General features: G+C 36.0%; 1 pseudogene; it reads right to left on the bottom strand.

The window, feature by feature from the left end:
- Positions 1-2,905: 2,905 nt before the first annotated feature.
- On the bottom strand, positions 2,906-3,095 carry LOC150005954 (translation machinery-associated protein 7 pseudogene; annotated as a pseudogene).
- Positions 3,096-3,715: the final 620 nt, after the last annotated feature.

Raw genomic sequence — 3,715 nt, 5'->3', positions numbered from 1 at the left:
GTATGCCAGGACCCGCTCCACATACACATACATGCACGCTTAGTTGTGACAACTAGAAATGTCCTTAGACATTGCCAGATGTCAGGGGTTGGGGGCGAGGGTGCAAAATCAGTCCTAATTTACAACTACTAGCTTCATATTATTTCAGCATAACTTCTAATAGTTAAGATAAATGAAAAACTATGATGCGCAATCATTTCAGACTTCTGCCCCACTCACTTTCATGCAAACATGAAAAAGTCCTTAGGTAGTTAAAATGTTTTAAAAACATATTATATGCTACCTTAAAATAAGAATGAGAATGGCATCTTTTTTCAATCTAATTTCTATTTTTAGAAATATCTTTAAAAATTAACTAAACCTGCTGAAAATTGGTTTTCTTTAATCTAACTACATTTTCAAGGGTTGAACATTATCAAAACTGTATTATGAAGTATTAATCCTCTTTAAAGACTAGCAACTAGGGAAGAACATGCCAATTCTCATTACACAGTGGTATCTTTATCCAACAGTTGATTCTGGTAGTCTGATAAAAATAAGTTGTGATTATATTTACTTTTTCATTAAGTGCAATTGTATTATCTACAGAAATGAAACATTGCAGAGCAAAGATTAGTCTGCAGAGATAACTCAGTTATTTGTCACTATTGATCATTATTCACTTCATGTTAATTTTCCATCCCAAATAAAGCAATCTCTAGGAAGGTTGGCTTTAAAATTTTTTAAAATTGTTTGTTGTTTTTCACTTTTCATAATATAAAATAAATATAAATTATATAATTTTAAAAGAATTCTGACTCAGTCTATGATGTGGGCAATGAAATAAATTATTGGTTTGTTTTTCACCAGTTAATTTATCCAATTAAATTTGATTTTTCTGTAAGCATGCTGTTGCCCAGAAACCTTACAAAATTCTGGTCCAGTCATCAGTAAAAACAGGTTTCAGTCTACACAAATGTTTCCCCATTGCATCATTTAAACCTCTTGTTAAATGTTTATTTATGACATAATTAAAAAGACTTTTCCCTCATTCAGTATTTCGTTCAGTGAATGACAGGACCATTATTTTAATAATTCTATTTCTGGAGTAGCTCACTGTATTTTTAGTTAAGAATAACAAACTCATGTCTAGGTTGGAGGGTATTGGCCCCACTGGAATCTGTGCTACTTGATGAAATAGTACATAAACCTTTGTGAATCAGAAAACAGAATCCTGTATACTAGAAGAAAATCTACTGAGATCAAACTTTTTGTTCTCAGTTCAGTGCTTCTGTTTCTTAATTTAATTTGGGAATATCCTGGGTCATAAGAGAGATCCTGCAGATACAAGAAATGGACATAAAAGGGTTATGGTACATGAAAGCAGTAGACAGTAACAAGGAACAAAGGTTTACTAAAATATGTGTTACATCGACACAGATAATTTTTACTTGACTCCCTTTTTTATACTTCTTGAGAGGCAGACTAAAAAACAATTCAAGTCATACAAGTTTTACTCTATTTTACATTAAATCTAGGAGGATTTCTGACCAAACGGTTTTCCTTAAAACATATATAGAGTATTCTTGTATGTACATGTATATCTGCAATTCTAAGCAAGTGTAAAATTCTAAAAACAAGATGTGATTTAAGTATTCAAAGCTTGCCCTGACTGGTGTGGCTCAGTTGGTTGGGCATCGTTCCACAAACTGAAAGGTCACAGGTTCGATTCCCAGACAGCGCACATGCCTGGGTTGTGGGTCTGGGTTGCGGGTCTGGTCCCTGTTGGGGCATGTGCAAAAGGCAACCAATCAGTGTTTCTCTCTTACATCTGTGTTCCTCTTCCTCTCTTTGTCTCTCCCTTCCCCTCTATGTAAAATCAGTAAGTATGTCTTCAGGTGAGCATAAAAAATTAATTTAGGTTTCTTTCATTGAAAAGTTCAGATGGTGATGCTTTGCTCCTTTACTACTTAAGTTCTAGAGATGGGGATCACTACAGCTCCTCTTAGCAGCTATCACTGACTTCAGACTTTCTGAAGTGTTTCAATTTCTATTCTAATAGTAATGATGATGCTCAATTACTGGCCCTGAGCATTGAGTTGGGCACAGTACATTCCCAGAAATTTATTTTTCTCTCCTTTTGTTCGGTTGACTATTTTCTTTTCACTTTCCTTATTTTTCTTTTCATTCTAGGAAGAAAAACATGCCATGTTTTCATATTTGTATGTACATGTAGGAATACAGCAAATGCTATATTTCTAAATAATCACTTTTCTCCTTCATTAGAGGTAGAAGTACATGTGGTTGTATACCTAGCCTGAAAGGTGATGTATAAACCCATTGGTCACATACATATATGCCTGATACGGACATAGTTTTATGAAAATATGAAACTTAAAGATCATGCCTAACTTTTATGATCCAGATAGAGGGAGAAATTTCCAATGAGACTCAAATTAGCCTTTTCTCTGACAGTAACAGCACATAAACCAGATATGAAATAAAGATCTTGGCCCCTCAGAGCTTCCAAGAATAAAAAAAGGTACAATCAAGCAACTGGATGTAAGAATTAAGCAATTGAGTCAAGTCAAGCAATTGAATAGAAGTTTTTTTTTTTTTTTTTCTTTTCCCAAATGAGTTGGTTTATTTCAGTTGGTGTGGACTTTGGGATAGAACAGGGACAAAAGAACATACTTTGACAGGATCCTGGGCTGGGTTTACTCTGACCTTACAGCTAAGGTTAAAATAGCAGCGTGAGAACAACTGCATGATGATATTTACAAAAGTTTATTCTTAAATGTATAGCAGCCTCTGAGACACCACTTAATTCTAACTATATGTGGTGAGAGATGTTATGACAGGGAGTCCAGATGTTAAAACACAAATGTAATTAAGGATCACCATTGCCTCAGGCACAAGGAACAGCTCACTTTTTGCCAGATTTCTTAATTCCACTTGTGGTCAGGTGGCCCTTCCCTGAGGCCTTCGCCTTTAGCTCCTCTAGTATCTTCTGTCCTCTTTTTGTTTCTGCTTGAATGCTGTATCTCATCTTTGTCCTTATCCTGCTTCTTGGGCTGCTTCAGGGACTTCTTCCTGTCACCTTTGCAGCTGGACATAGCAACTGCCACTCCTTCCTCTGGATAGAAGAATTCTAAATGCACAAAAAGTAAAGGTCCTTGGTTTGCACCTTTTATTTTAGTTTTAGTTTTCATAGGGTTCTGTATTCATTAGCTATACATTGATAGCTATGAAAAGTGTCTCTAATTCAGTTGCGTAGTCACCTGGGGGGTTCTCTGCCAACCAGATTCCTACTTTCTACTCCCGGAAATGCTGACACAGTAGATCAAAGGTGGGTCCTGTGAATAAATATTCATGGTGGTACTAAAGCAAGTAACCCCTGCTATCCATCATCTATACTTTGTGGGCCATAGCACACTACTCTAGGTCACTGGTACTTTTGATTTTGCCAAGGTCCAAGTAAGTAGCCCAATCTCTCCCCTTATTGTTACCGAACTAAAGGGTTCATTTGTCTATGTGCATCAAAGCTTAATAAGTAGTGAACAGGAGTTTGCAGCAAATAAAATAAAAGTTTATTTAAGTAATTGGTACCAATACTAGAGTCACAGATGAGCTGTGGTCTAAGACCTGGCTCCCCAATGACTCCTAGGGAATAGATTATATAGGGGAAAAATCATTAGTCATGATAGCTAAGAAGTTGGGGTCATGGCCTCTGCTG

Source organism: Furipterus horrens, unplaced genomic scaffold (assembly GCF_987537825.1).
Source record: "Furipterus horrens unplaced genomic scaffold, mFurHor1.1.pri manual_scaffold_6, whole genome shotgun sequence".
Classification (NCBI taxonomy): domain Eukaryota; kingdom Metazoa; phylum Chordata; class Mammalia; order Chiroptera; family Furipteridae; genus Furipterus; species Furipterus horrens.
This window is presented reverse-complemented; position numbering and strand designations above follow the sequence as displayed.